Genomic DNA, 15,228 nt, shown 5'->3' on the forward strand with positions numbered 1-15,228 from the left:
CCTCCTCCAGGGGATCTCCCCAACCCAGTGATTGAACTCAGGTCTCCTGCATTGCAGGCAGATTCTTTACCATATGAGCCGCCAGATTTAGGGTAGTTTAAAAATCTTTACTTTCAGTACCCTCCTGTTGTTAAGTGGTTAAACCGAGTGGTTAAGACTCTGTGCTCCCAATGCAGGGGGCCTGGGTTCAATCCCTGGTCAGGTAACTGGATCCCACATGTCACAACCAAGAGTTCATGTGCCACAACTAAAAATCTCACATGCCACAACTAAAGAGCCTGCAGACATGGCAGGAAAGGTCCTGAGTGTCACAACTAAGACCCAGCACAGCCAAAAAATAAATTGAAAAAAATATTTTTAGTCCAAATAATAAAATATTTACTTTCTACATAGAAGGACAGCACCAGATAATCTTGTAAGCCCTTGATCACTTGAGGGTGTCTGATTTTGCACATGCAGATTACCATATGGTTACTGAGCATTATCTATTTCTCTCCTTTAATTATCACTCTTAATTATTTTGGTTATGTGTTATGTGGCAGTATTGATGGGAAGGGAGTTTGGGGGAGAGTGGATATGTGCATATGTATGGCTGAGTCCTTTCACTGTCCACCTGAAACTGTTCACAATATTGTTAATTTGCTATTCCTCAACACACACACACACACATACACACACACACACACACACACACACAAACTGTGCTTCCAGTGCAAGGGGTGTCAGTTCAAACCCTGGTTGGGGAATTAAGATCCCATGTGCCACATAGCAAATCAATCGATCAACAAAAGATCATCAAAGAAAAAAGTGATGGGGATCCGTGAAAGAAATAATTGATAAGCTAGATTCCATTCTCTTTAAACTTCTGCTCTGTAAAAATACACCATCAAGAGAACAAGATGAGTCATAGTCTGGGAGAAAATATTTGCAAAAGATATATCTGATGAAAGCTCTAATCTAAAATATACAAAGAATTCTTAAAATTCATAAGAAGAAAACTAACATCTAATAAAAAATGGACAAAAGATAGGAATAGATACATCACCAAGGAAGAAACACAGATGTCAAACAAGCATATGAAAAGATGCTCCACATCATATACCATTATGGAACGGCAAATTAAAAAAAACAAGCAGATACCACGACATGCCTTTCAGAATGGCCAACATCCAAAGGACTACAAACACCAAATGCTGGTAAAGATGTGAATCAACAAGAACTCTCATTCCTTGGTGGTGGTGATGCAAAATGGGAGAACCACTTTGGAAGACAGTTTGCAAGTTTCTTAGTAAACTATACACATTCAACACGGCTGGTAGGAATGTAAATTGGTACAGCCAGTATGGAAAACAGTATAGGGGTTCGTCAAAAAATCAAAAATATCACATAATACTTTCCGCAATTCCACTACTATCCACAGGAACTGAAATCAGGACCTTGAAGAGTGCTCTGCACTCCCATGTTCACTGCAGCACTACTCACAATAGTCATGACAGGGAAGTTGCCTACTTGTCCAGTGACAGATGAATGGATAAATAAGTAAAATATACATACAGTGGAATATCATTCAGCCTTAAAAAGAAGCTAACCTCTCTAGTCATGACAGCGTGGATAAATCTAGAGGACATTATGGTACAGTGAAATAAGCCAGACACAGAAGGACAAATACTGCATGTCCTTTACATGAGGAATCTAAAATGGTCTAAGTCAAAGAAACAGACAGTAGAGTGGTGGTTGCCAGGGGCTATGGGAGGGTGAATGAGGAACTGTAGATTTAAAAAATATTCACAACCTAAAAGCTGACAGTTATGCCCAGCGAGGAAAGAGTGTACCATTCTAGCGGATTCTGGGCATCATCCCACCTCAGAGGACTGTCACCCTGATTTTTTTTTTTTTTTAATACATCAGGGTAGGTATTATTCTGTTTTGCTTCAGTTACATACATCTCAGTACATATATGAGTGTGGGGAAAAAACTGTCAGTCACGATCAAAAGTTTTGCAAAATTCTATGTAAGGCATGAACATCAGGAGCGAATATATGTTGAAGGAAGCACCCTTCAGACTGAGGCCTTCCACCCAGAGTGAAGAGACAGCAGGGGTGTATTTACCTGTGTCAGTCAGCCCTGCAGATCCAACCTATCCTCTTTCAGGAGTTTCAGCTCCCTCTCCCACCTCACATACAAGGACAGACTCTGGCTGGGCCTGGCTTTGTCCTCCAGAAAGCGAAAGTCAAGGTCCAGCATGGACTCGCCAAGCTGCACGGGCCACAGTGGCCCACTCCCCTGCCCTGGAGTGGGGTGGGCAATATGGGGGTCTTCCTGGGGGACATTCCCCACTCCCCCTCAGCCCAGGGTCCCATGCTGGCCCCGGTCTGGCTAGCCATTCCCGACCTTCTGCAGACCAGACTTCCCAAGTCCTAGCTCCATCCTGTGGGTGGTCAACTAGTCAGTTGTTTGTTTCTCCTCTTCCTCCAGGAAGTAGTTACATCTTAAAGGTTTTCTGCAGTTGTCATCAAGATGTGGGTATTAGTTCTTAAAAGGTCCCTGCTAATCAGTCTCCCTGGGCCCCTCTGTTACAGACTAATTGAGTGCACAAGCAGCCTGTGTTTGGAAGGCCCCTTCTTTATTCGAGGCTTAGGCAATTGCCTCCTGAGGCAGAGACTCCTAACAGTTTGCTATTCCAGCATCCAAAGAATGCTCAGCTGTTGAGTGAGGCAGAGTTACCCCAAGGGTGGTGCTGGACACGGAGCTGCACGCACCACAGGTGTGTGTGTGAGGGTGGGGAGCTCTGGGCTCTGCCTCCGGTGAGCCAGGTATTGCTGACGAACAGCATCCTGTCTCCCCAGCGGCAGTGGTGGGTCGGGGAGGCTCAGAGTTGAAGAGGCCCTGGACCCTTGCAATCCCAAGGAATACCCATGAAGAACAGGTGGGATCTGAACCGGGGCTGAGTGTGCCCTCAAATGATGCGGCAAAGCGTGGAGGATATGCTGTCCAGTTAAGGTGGTCGTCCCCCTACCAGCCCAGGGACCTACCCTCTCCCTGCAGGTGAAAAGTAGCTCTTCAGGATCACAGAAAGGCATCCCCAGGGGAGAAAGGCACAGAAGGAATGGATTTTACGTATTTGTTTTTTAAAAACAAAAAAAGGTTTAAAAAGTCCTTCATTTCCAACCCTGCCTGGGGGTATGAGTGGGGAATAGAACGAACTGAGAAAGGCACCCACCCTCCCCTGGGGAGAGTCCAACTCTTCCCCGGGAGCAAGCAGTGTGCAGGGCAGGTCAGAGGCCGGCCCTTGCCCTTCTTGCCCTGCCTCCTCCATAGGCAGCTCACACTGCTGCCAGCAAGTTCCAGAGGCAAAGAAGTGTGGGAGCCGAGGCCGAAGGCTGCCTTCTTCACCTTGGCGGTCACTCCAGCTCTTCCGCCCTTGGACGTTCTCTGGGCCCCACCACTGGGCTCTCAGGGTGAGTGGACAGGCAAGACCAGGAGGCGCAGCTTGGCCCAGCCCACTGGCAGCTTCCTTAATGCCGTCTGTGACACAGCAGGGCAGTTTGGGCGGGGGGCGTCAACAGTGAAGGAAAGGGCTGCAGAGACACCACGATAATCTGGAAAGGAAAATCTCCTGCTAACCTGCATCGCTTTTTGATCCTGCCTCTGCACCGGGGCAGCCCTTTTTCCTATTCCCCATCCCGAGGCTGAGTGGAGTCCAGGACAAAGCACTAAGTGGCTGTTTGTTACAAAACACCTGGAGATGCCAGGGGGGCTCTCGGCCCGTCAGTCAGTCCAGGCTCCCACACAGTCACACACATAGCATTAAGGCGTCTGTACTCGCAGGGGTGGCCAAAGCGGGCCCAGCTTCTCTCCCTCCACCTGCAGGGGTAAGGGGGGAGAACCCTTCTGGCGGCTTCAGTAACAGGGTGAAGTGGGAGAAGCTGGCAACGGAAGAGCGAGCTGGGCCCCGAGAAAGAAGAGGAAGAAGGCAGGCGAGGGCTTCCGAAGCCTCTCTCCAGGCCCGACGGCTGCCCTGGGAAGTGACCCAACTCAGCTTGGGAGCCCTAACCACATACCCCCTGGAAAATGGGGGACAGAAAGAGAGGAAGAGAAGCGGGGCTAGAGTCGTGGGACTTTGGAGGAAGCCAGTGCTATCAAATATTTACAAGCATAAAGCCCCATCTTCTGTGCCACCTACCTCTCTGCCCCTCCCACAGAAAGAAAGGCCCCTGAGAGCCACCAAGGAGGTCCCGAGACCTCCTCCCCAGCCACGCCCCACAGCGGGGGGCCCTTCCCTCCACCGCCCTGCTCCTTGAGCATGCTGATGCACACGTAGATCTTGAGGGTGGGCCCCAGCTTGATGTTTATGGCACTCATCAGGTGATCCTCGTTGAGCAGCAGCAGAGATTGCCCATCGATCTCCTGGCCACAAAACTCCTCTGTGATTTCCTGGCAGCCTGGCAGAGAGCGGATGAATTCGTAGACATCGTCCACGTTCCACTTGGTGGGCTCACTTGACAGGAAGTGGTGTCCCATGCCTGCCAGGTCCCGCATGTGCATGTCAGGGAGCTCCAGGTCCCGCAGGCCTTGTTGCTGGCGGGAGGTGGACGAGCTGGCTGAGATGGGGGACAAGGGTTCCTCATAGCTTGAGTTATCTGAGCAACGGCTGGAGTCTTCCTGGCTGTGTGTTAGCTGCAGGGCAGCAGTAACTGAAAGGGGTATGGTGCCTGTTGGCTGCTTCTTGGTATCCTTGGTAAGTGTTGGCAGATTGGCTTTGCTGGCCTGATGGCGGTTGTGGGTCGTGGCTCCCACCTTTTGCACCTTGCTCTGGTCTGAGTGGAAAAGCCCCACTCGTTTGGTGCACCCCACGTTGTACCTTTTTGCACAAGCCATGGAACAAAAGTGCTTGGAACGCTTAAACTTGTAGGCAAAGTCCACCCAGCCACAGAGCTCACACTTGAGTTTGAGGGGAGTACCCTCCTCTTTGGATTCTTGCAGATAGGGCTCCTCCATCTCTGAGTCAGTGGTGGTGGTATGGTCCTGCTGAGGAAGTTTCTCAGGCAAGAACCCCTGTGCATACTTCTTGAGATTCCCCACCAGCAGAGATGAGCGTCCCACCATTCTTGGGGGCAGTGCCAGTGATGCTGGAGGCAGAGTTTCCGTTCCCTGAGGTCATGCCAGGGGTGCTAAGGTCCGTCAGTGCATGAACAATGCCCCGCCCTGTCTCTGTTCAGGGCCCGGTTGGGCCTGGCCGGGCGGGGACTACGTAACCCCTCGGCCGGCCACCACCTCGCGCAGGGTCCCTGGCCGGGCGGGCCGCCTCCTCTCTGCCGGAAGCCTCTGAACCGGGGCCCAGGGCTGCCGCGGCGCATACGACTGCACCGGCGAGCCGGCGGCCACAAAGGGCGACAGGGGCGCGAGGCCAGGGTAGAGGTGCCATCGGCGGCGGATTGCGTGCCTGCGCGTTGTGCGCTCTAGGGTTGCAGCCGCCGTGGAGACCTCACCCTGATTTCTCAGAAACTCTCTGGAGAGAAGGCAACGTGGATAAAACATCTAATCTGCACATTGCTTGCCTGCACCGGAACAAGAGCTACAGGATACATTCCACGCCAGGTTCACGCGATTTCTGTCTGATTTACTCACAATCCCAAAGCACAGGGAGACCCAGAAAATCCTGCAAGTTTGGTTCCCAACCCCTGAAGGACAGTCAATATCACAATTGAGTCACAACAAATTTTTGGTTTCCCAGTACTTTCATAAAACTTATGTTTATACTATATTGTAGGCTATTAAGTGGGCAATAGCATTATGCCTCAGAACAATATAGATATCTTAAATAGAAACACCTCTTTGCTAAAAGAAAAAAGATGCTAACCATTATCTGAGCCTTCACTGAGTCCATCATTTTTGCTGCTGAGGGTGTGAACATTGCAAGAGGTATCAAAACGTGACACACAGACATGAAGTGAGCAAACGATGTTGGAAACATGGAGCCAAAAGACTTGCTGGAAGCAAGGTTGACTGACACAAACTTTTAATTTGGTAAAGAAAAAGAACAAAGAAAAGAAAAGCAGTACCTGTGAAATACAATAACACAACATGCAACAGAGTGAAGTGTGCCTGTAACTGTTAAGGGCAGTTTCCCATCCCAGGCTTTGTCTTTAAACTATGCGGCCCACCATGTGAGAACCTGGTCCCTGGTCACGATTGCCACAGCCTCATCCAGCCCGCCATGCACTCAACTTATAATTACTTCCCACTTAAGGACTTCTATTTTCCCAAGGCCCACCACTCCCTTGCATCAGGGAATTCACATTTGACTGCTGTCATGTCACCATTTCCTTTACATGACAGCTGCTTCTCGCCTCTGTAATTTTATGGTCAGTGGCTAGATCTTTTTCTCAGCTCTCCAAGTACTAGCATGGAGCCTACTATGAGCAGAGGCTCAGTTCATGTTCAGGGAATAAATGAGCCTGTGAGCATGAGGTTGAAATTATTAGAATTTAATTCTACATTTTGAATTAACCAAGTATATACTGTTGTTTATAATTTTGTAAAACAGAGTACAAGGCATGAGGAATCCAAATACCATCTTACTTTTCCTATGTTTCTTGATCCCACATATTTTACTGCTTAACTTTTTAATATTTTCAAGGAAATAACATATTGCAATGCCATTTTGTCTTGAACTGGCTTACTAAATAAGATGGAAGCTTCCCCATTTGCTTTACACAACAGAAAAACTCTTATCCTTAAGACCAATAAAAGTGTGACTGATGTTATTCATACACTTAGATTATAAGCTAGGTAAGCTTTCATTTAGGAGCAGCATTAGAAAAGTAGAGAACTTAAAAACACAAGTTTCTTTCTAAATTCCCCATACAGAACAGGAACACCAAGGTATTTTACACTATGAATCCTCGGTGACGTCCAGTCCTATACTACTTGGAACACTGACTACTCTCTTGAGCCACAAAGTGCAGAATTTGCCTCAGCTTCACTAGGTGTGGAAGGAACTGCTGGGGGAACACTGGGACATCCGCTAGCTTGGGCCCTCTCTTCCTCATCTTTCAAAGCCTCTTCATACCCAAAGTGGAAGGCACTGGGATCCAAATTGTTAATCCTGGCCAGGAACTCCAGGACTCTCATCTTGCTTGCTTCAGCGTGTGCTCTCGGACCCCACAGGAGCTCATAGCATGCTGGATCATTGCCGGGCACTTGCTGATATTCCAAATACTTCATCTGCACCAAATCTTGGGTGATGACCTTCTTGGGCTCCCCAAATATGAAGTGCCTCTTCCCAGCATAGATATTCATCTTACCCAGGAAATCCAAGATGTCTTCCTCTGTGGTGCAGTTGCCCTTCATGAAAATCACACCCAGGAGATTCATCAGGAGACCGGTCTTGGAAAAACCCCTGCCACGGTGCACGATCCCGTTGTGGGGGAGATTCATCTTGCTGACAAGGACATAAGAATGCTTGGCAGTGTTGTCTTTCTTCACGTCAATACCAAATACCACCTCCATGCTGTCAGAAGCTCTTTTGAGGATCCTGAGGAATCAATTTTGGTACTTTTTATCGATGATCTTCAGGATATTTGCTTTCTTAAAGGGCTTTTTATCTTATACATGCATAACAGGAACTGCACCAACAGACTTGTCTGCCTGGTTAATGAGTGTTTTCCAGACCGCACATTGGAGACAGGGGATTGAGAGGAATTTCGCTTTTTCCCAATTTTCCCAAGGGCTCTTTTGGATGATCTTGTGGGAGAAACACCTGCAGGCACAGTGGTGGTGGCAAAGGCCCCCTGAGGACACTTGAGATGGTTCCAAGACCTAGCACTGGACTTTCCCTTAGCATCAACCCCAGGACCAGGACTGGAGGAAGATGAAAGTGCTTCCATCGTGGTGGCAGTGACCTGAGCACCCCTCAGATCCTGGGTGCCATGCTGAGCCTGGTGGTGTTTCTCACAGGTGTAGACCTTAGCCTTCTTACCCCGAGGCATGGTGACTGTGGTCAGGACAACAGGCAGGAGTGAAGGTAGAACAGCACGTGATCTGGGCAGAGAGGAGAGAGGATGAGAGGGTGTGAGTGCCCTTGGCATGGAGGCAGCACTCAGCCTTTAAGAAGGCCCACTCTGCAGGTTTCCATGTGGGCACTGCTCTACAAACCCAGAGCCTGGGACACTGGTGTCTGCTGCCCTGGTGTACCTCCTGTCAGACAAAGGCTCTCACCAATCCCATACCATCAGAAAGAAGGAGAGTTCAGATACACCTGACTTCCATGACTGGGCTTCTCAGTGCTGTGTGGTGGGTGGGGGTGGGGGATGGTGCTCTCTATTGTTTTCCCTGTTGTAGGGTGAGAGTGATCAACATTGTTCTTTCAGGGTCGTCATGCTGACTCCTCTGAAGCCCTGGGCCTCCTCCCTTGGCATAATTGACGCCATTCACATATTCCAACATCCTCATATCTCTGAACTCTCCAGACAAAAGTGAGAAGACTCACTCAGCTTCATAGATACGGTAGATTTCCACTTGGAAAAGAGCCAAAATTTATGACAACTTACGTTTCGAGTTGGTGTTCACCTTAGACCTCGTTCTGGTCTGGGTAGAACTCAGGACTCCTCCCACCAATAACCTGGGTAATTCAGCCTCAGAGCAAAGTCCTGAATTCCCCGAGTTCCTGGAGGGGCAAAGTCAGGATAAGATATACATGACTACCCTTCACTGGAGCCCCCTAGATATGTAGGCACTCTGCTTTGTGATACCACCCCTAAATGGGGAAGGCCCCCCAATCAGTACTTGGGGTGCTCAATGCACTGCAGTTAGGACAGAGGTATCCTCCATCTGCAAGCAGGGGCTACGCCTGACCAAAGCCCTCCCATCCCTGAGACTTCCCCAGGCAGAACTCAAATTGATGGCTCTGCCGGAGCTTCCCAGGGCTCACAGCAGCAGTGAAACTTAGTGCGGCCCTCTTGCTTATGGGCTGAGTGGCCCCTGCCTCAGTCCCAACTCAGTTTTCACCTCGACTCTGGACCAGCACTGGGAATCCACCTTCTGCCAGCCAGAGGCCTGATTGCCGGATAGAAGTCCTTACTTCCAGGAAAGTGTAAAACGGAAGTCAGGATGACTCATTTCTGGCCACGATGCACAGGGTGTCAGATAGCTCGGGGATGCGGGGGCACGGGGAGGATGGGGGCACACGGGGGGTGGGGTTGGGGAAAGCCGTGGGAGGGTGTCCTATGGTCCTCATTCGGAGTCTCCATCTTTATGTCTATTAGAGTCTGACACTCGTCCCTTACCTGAACTCTGTCCACAAGCCTCCAAACAGAGCTTCACCTCCTAGAGTTCAGCAGAGGAGAAGTCAGGGAATTGAGCGCATGGGTGCTGCTTTGTGTCACCATCTTTATTGCCAGTGCTGAGTTAGCACTCAGACCCCTCCCCATGGCTGGAGTTGGGGCCTAGGTTTCTATTATAGAATCAAGTAATCTCTTTGATCTTACACAATCTCTTAGATCAAGATTTACTGATAATTCAGCCTAACAGTGTTGTAGGAACCATCCCCTGCTATCATAGAGGTGAGACTTGGTGGATTTCGCTTTGTTACAGGAGGAGCAACGGTCCCATGAGTCCACATTCAGGTCCTCACCTTGCCTTCAGATCAGTCCTGGGAATCCACTCTCGTTTAAACGAACACCCTGAACAACAATCAGAGCTCATTGCCACCAGCACGGAAGTTGGGGGGAGCCGATTCTGGTGATGGCTACCCTGTGCGGGATCTCTGAGGGATGATGGCAGGGGTGGGGCTTTGTGGGGACTCCATCGTTCAGTGTTCAGCGGTCCCTGGGTCATCCCCTAGGGTCCTCCCTGCATTGTCTGTCAGAGCCCGAGTCCCCTTACTCCATGGACTTGAGTCCTCCTGCCCCCAAACAAAGCCTTAGCCTCCCCAAATCCCTAGTGGGGAGTCAGGACGTGTCTCTGAGCATCTCTCCTTGACAGTGGCAGTGCCACTCTGTGAGCCTTCCTCCTTGGTGGGAGAGACCCTCTCATTAGCACCGATGGGCCTCACCTTCACTGTGGTGATGGCCAAGACGCCCCCCTCTGCAGAACTGAGGTCTGATCCTGAGAGAAAAAGCCCTTCCCTCACTGAGACCAGACAGAAATGAAGAGGTTTCTCATCCTTATAACTCTGCCTGGAGCCTCTGGGGTTAGAAATAGGGGCAGGGGTCTGTAAAGCCTCCTCATTTGTGGGTCTAGTGATACTTCTTTCTTCACTCAGGGACCTCACCATGGTCCTGGCCAGTCCTGGGACCTGACCCTCCAACCTGAGATTCTCCCTCTACTGAACTGAGGCCATTCTTCTTAGACTGAGACTTTGACCTCATAGAGAACTCTAAGACTTGTAATAGGGAATTACAAGTATCCTGTCTGTGCGTTCTAGGTTTGAGAACAAGTATGGGCAGGTCTCTGAATGACCTATATTTTAGGGTGGTTGTTCCTCCAGTCCTCACTCATGTGGGCCCTCATTTTGTCTACTCTTGGAATAATAGGTTCCTGGGGAACACCACATCCCTGCAAAATCTTGAGCAGTGTCCCTAAAGCAAACCTTACAGTTTCATGTTCCAGACTTCATGTGAGATGGGGAAAATGTCACAGAAGGCAGGGGGCAGGATGGGGTACGCTCCCAGAGAAAAATGTTGATCTCTCTGTTTCTGGAGGGGGCGGGATTTAGGATGGGGGGACACATGTACACCTGTGGCTGATTCATGTCAATGTATGGCAAAACCCACAATATTGTAAAGTAATTAATCTCCAATTAAATTAATTTAAAACAAACAAAAAAATACCTTACCCAGAGTCAGTCTCTTATGTGAATTGTTTTAACTGATTTATAGGCATACCTTTAAAAAACTGTACTTCACTTAACCATGCTTCACATATATTGTGTTTCATTACTAACTGAAAGTTTACAGTAACCCTGCATTGAACATAACTATGGCATCATTTCCCCAAAACCGTGTGTTCACTTGGGGTCCTTGTGCCACATTTTTTAAATTTGTGAAATATTTTAAACTCTTCCAGTATTGTATTCCTTATGGTGCTCTGATCAGGTCTCTGTTACTATTGTAGTTGTATTCTAATTTTAAATTAAGCTATGTACATTTTTTAGACATCCTCTAGTAAGTGTACAATAGGATTAACAACTTTTATAAGCACTGGGAATCCCCAAAATTCCTATGATTTACTTTATGGCAATATTCACTTTATTGCAGTGATCTAGAACCCAACACACCATATCTGAGATATGCGCACATTTCTAAAGGAAAGGAGCAGTCCAATATGGTTTTCTGCTCTTTTGATTGAAGTTCTCTGACACTGCATAGAAAGACGATCTTATTGTCACTATCATCCATTTCTCCTCCTTATTGCTGTCATTTCCTGAGGTAGCCTTCAAGGCTTTGTGCCTGACGAAGTGTATTGGAATATATCCAGAGTCCTTACTTTTATCCCAAGATACATTTGAGTGTTAAGGAACACAAGATCTGCTTTAGACCAAGAGGAGTATAACAGCGTCGGATCTAGAGGAATTCAGAGAGGGATCTAATTCCAGGCCTATCAGTCACTAGTGTTCCCCAGCAATGGCTCACTGCCTGATGCACCTAGAAGCCAATACTATGGAACAGGCTTTTGAGAGACAAACTTTATTTCAAGGTGGAGTGGCAAGAAGACATGAGGCGGGGCTCTCAAATCTGTCTCCTCAACCCAGAAATTGGGGGTAAAATGAAAGGGTTTAGAGGAACTGCAAACTTGGAAAGTATTTGGCTAGTCTTGAATTAGTTCATTTAAGCTATTCATGTTGCTAGAAGCCAGATTTTCCATATTGAAGGACTTCATACAGTTCTCCCCTGGCAACATTCCTACTCTGAGAGTTCCACAGATTGAACCCTCTTGGTTCTGCAGTCATCCTGGAAACATAGGCTCCTTTTTGCACATGCACAGTGCTGCCTCTAAAAATAACTCAAGGTTTGATTAATCAACAACCTGTTTTAAGAAGGCAAAACCACTTTAAACTGCTCAGTGTTTTATGTTTCAATCCCCCCATTTCTCTTTGTACATTCTTCAAGCTTGTGGGAAATCATCCTCAATTTGGTTAATGGTTCTCAAATTGTATAAAAAGTGATAATCCCAGGTCCAAGATTTTTGTACCAACAGGACTGGAGTGTTATATAAGCATTGACAAGGTTGGATTAATTGGTATTTAAGAAAGGTGATTATCAGAGGCTTCGCTTCCTTCACATTTCTCTTTATAGGCTATTGCTTTAAATTTGGAGTTTTGGTGCCTGGATGGAATTTATTACTATTAGGTCAGCTGTCTTGGCTCTTCCTGGCCACTCATCAGTCCTAACTGAGCTCTGTAGTTGACTGACTGATTTCTTCCACTCTAGTGCTCAAAATAGTTTACATCTTGACCAGCAGAGAGCCTGGACCAACTGTCTTTAACCAATGCTTGCTGCCTCTTGCCAGCCTTCATGGATTGCAGCCATCATCAACCAACACTCTTATTAGGAAATTGATGTCTCTGGATGACGCCGAAATATTGGCTTCCCCTGGAAAACCCTTGCATTCATGGGAGCTGTAGGAAAGCCATCAGGACTTATCTATCTTGGCTCAGAGCACTTTGTTACTTTAAGAAGAAAAAGGGGCAAACTAGAGGCATCTCTCCTTAATTTAGGACCCAATTCCATCTCCTAGTTTGGTTTCTGGGAAGAGTTGGCCGTATGAATTCCCTGGAAAGCCACTGAGAAGAATGGACAGTCTCAAGGTGACCAATTTGCATTTGAGGGTTCACTTAAAGAACCCTGAAAAGTTTTCCATTAGAGGTGGCTGTCATACCATAGCTTGAGAGTCACACGTGCTACCCAACTTCTAAGGAATTTGTCCAGTTCCATGACTGGAGCCCATTTGGTCAGAGGCTCCTAATATTTCCACCCTGCCATGTGCTGAGGACCAGCTTGTCTACTGAAGACAGGCCCATGGAATGTCAGGCTCTGTCTCACTCTCCACCTTGAAAATCTTACCTAGTGAGGAGGAGGGTGAAAGAGTTATTGCATCACATTGAAGAAAGTGAAAGAGGAAGCTGTCTTAGACTCAGGCAGAGCTGAGTTTCAGAGAGCAACTCAGGAGAACACATGTTAAAACACTGATTTCTGCACTTCCTTTCTGAGCATGCTGAGGTTTAATCTTTCTGGTAGATGACCAAATCATTTTACCCCTCCAGCAGAGACTACAGACATGCGAGTCTAGATGTCTGGGCAATTTCCAGGGGGAATACATTCACCGCAAGTCCTCTATGTAGCCCATGGCCTTTAGCACCACAACCAATGGCTATTTCTCCTGGTAACATTTGATTTTTAACATCACACACACACACACACACACACACACACACACAAGCAATTCAATTCTAACTCCCTGCTATTCTGGCTGATACAAAAGAGGACTAGACTTTTTAGTGAGGAAACACCAGAATGTGTCCAATTGTATAAAATTCCTCTAACATGGGCTCATGGTATGTTCTTCTGCGGGCGGGGGGAGAATTTTCCTGCATTACACTCCCTCATTTTACCTTTATGCTCACACCACAAGGTAATCAGGGCTGGTTTCTTTAAGAATACACTTGTGTGAAATTCAAAGGATCATAGGAGACTACTACAAACAACTATATGCAAATAAAATGGACAATCTGGAGGAAATGGACAGATTCTTAGAGGTACAACCTTCCAAGATTGAACAAGGAAGAAACAGAGAATGTGAAGAGACCAATGACAAGTACTGTAAAACAGTGATTTAAAATTTTCCAATAAAAAGCCCAGGGCCAGACAGTTTCACAGGTGAATCTATCAAACAGTTAGAGAAGAGTTAATGCCTGTCCATCTCAAACTCTTCCAAAAAATTGCAGAGGAAGGAACGCTCCAAAGGTCATTCTATGAGGCCACCATCACCCTGATAGCAAAACCAGGCAGAGAAACACACACAAAAAGAAAATGACAGGCCAATATCACTAAAGAACATAAATTCAAAAATAGTGAATAAAATACTAGCAACCCAAAAAGAAAGTCTCTTCAATATCAAAAGATTATGATAAATGAAGGAAAACCAGATAATCCTGGTTAAGGAATTTAGACCTTTTTCATATATGGAAAGATGCAAGAATCGGGGCTCACTGAAATCATTCCTTTGATATGAACTTCACATATCTGGGGCCCGTATCCTGTATTTTTACATCCTGTTGTTCCCTCATGGTTCACCATCCATGGTGGCTGCAACTGTCGATAACTGACAGTGTTTATTCACTGATACAGCAGGCAGCATTCCAATTCTCAGTATTAATCAAAAGTTACAAAGTTTAATTATACAAAACGAATAAGTTCTAGGGATCTACTATATAATATAGAGCTTATAGTTAAAAATACTATATTGTACACTCTCTAAGAGGTCAAATCTTATGGCAAGTGTTCTTATCCCAGACACAAAACATAAAGGGTGAGAAGGCATCTGCCAAAATGGCCATCATCAAAAAGTCTATAAACAATAAATGCTGGAGAGGGTGTGGAGAAAAGGGAACTCTCTTGCATTGTTGGTGGGAATGTAAATTGATACAGCCTCTATGGAGAAGACTATAAAGTTTCCTAAAAAATTAGGAATAAAATTACCACATGACCCAACCATCCCACTACTGGGCATAAACCCTTAGGAAACCATAACTGAATAAGACACATGTACTCCAATGTTCATTGCAGCACTATTTACAACATATAGGCCACAGAAGCAACCCAGATGTCCATCGCTGAATGGATAAAGGAGCTCTGGTTCATGTATACAATGAAATACTACTCAGCCATAAAAAGACCATATTTGAGTGAGTTCCAATGTAGTGGGTGAACCTAGGGCCTATTATACAGAGTGAAGAAAGTCAGAAAGAGAAATATAAACATCGTATCCTGACACATACATGGAATCTAGGAGACAGCATTGATGAATGTATTTGCAGGGCAGGATGGAGATGCAGACATAGAGGACAGACTTGGTGACACAGGGTGGATGAGAGGGAGGGACAAACCGAGAGTAATACTGAAACATACACATTACCATATGGAACATCGACAGCCAATGGGGATTTCCTGGGTGATGCAGGGAGCTCAAACTGGTGCTCTGTGAAAACCTAGACGGGTGCGAAGAAGT

General features: G+C 46.8%; 1 protein-coding gene and 2 pseudogenes across 1 annotated transcript in view; all 3 read right to left on the reverse strand.

The window, feature by feature from the left end:
- Positions 1–15,228, reverse strand: part of LOC133243529 (melanoma-associated antigen B2-like) — a 203,290-nt gene that overhangs the window by 56,113 nt on the left and 131,949 nt on the right. The gene's annotated exons all lie outside the window — the stretch shown is intronic.
- On the reverse strand, positions 3,108–5,302 carry LOC133243525 (polyhomeotic-like protein 2; annotated as a pseudogene).
- On the reverse strand, positions 6,579–9,143 carry LOC133243527 (melanoma-associated antigen B3-like; annotated as a pseudogene).

The sequence above is a fragment of the Bos javanicus genome, chromosome X (genome assembly GCF_032452875.1).
Source record: "Bos javanicus breed banteng chromosome X, ARS-OSU_banteng_1.0, whole genome shotgun sequence".
Lineage (NCBI taxonomy): Eukaryota > Metazoa > Chordata > Mammalia > Artiodactyla > Bovidae > Bos > Bos javanicus.